The sequence below is a fragment of the Sinocyclocheilus rhinocerous genome, unplaced genomic scaffold (assembly GCF_001515625.1).
Source record: "Sinocyclocheilus rhinocerous isolate Xijiao unplaced genomic scaffold, SAMN03320098_v1.1 scaffold304, whole genome shotgun sequence".
NCBI lineage: Eukaryota > Metazoa > Chordata > Actinopteri > Cypriniformes > Cyprinidae > Sinocyclocheilus > Sinocyclocheilus rhinocerous.
The window spans coordinates 84,869-85,431 of NW_015659941.1; the positions used below are offsets into that span (position 1 = coordinate 84,869).

Sequence of the window (563 nt, forward strand, 5' to 3'; positions counted from 1 at the left end):
CACGAGGAGCATTAGTTCGGGGAACCAGGTCCGAGTGGGCCAATACGGCGCCACCAGCAGGACCTGTTCCTCGTCCTCCCAGACCTTGCACATCATCTGTGCGAGAAGGCTCACTGGGGGAAACACATACTTGCGCAGGCCCCGCGGCCAGCTGTGTGCCAGTGCGTCCGTGCCGAGTGTCTGGGTAGCGCTAGCCAGGCACCCAGATGCCGTGCGAGCGGGACCAGCGGAACCACCGCTGTAACCGCAGTGGGGCAGCGAGGTGGAACGCAGGGACCCAACTCGGTCGGCTCGTGGGCGGACCGAAGAGGGGTCTGAGTGTGCAGTGCAACGCTTACCTGGTTCCATGGTTGGGCAGAGGGTGCGTGAGTAGGGCCTTTGATGACGCTCTCGAACCACCCGCTGCTGCCTGCTGGCGAGAGAGGATGATGAGTGTGGTCCGGTGTTGGTCCGTCTGCGACTCTTCATGCCCTCTTGGGACCCAGAGACGGAGAAAACCGCTCTCCTGTTGAGATTTTTGGAAACAAGATTCTCCACCCGGCCCTCCTCCGGGGGAGGGAGAG

General features: G+C 62.7%; 1 pseudogene; it reads right to left on the bottom strand.

Moving 5' to 3' along the window:
• The window catches only part of LOC107724620 (lutropin-choriogonadotropic hormone receptor-like), a 22,172-nt pseudogene that overhangs the window by 14,872 nt on the left and 6,737 nt on the right, over window positions 1-563 (bottom strand).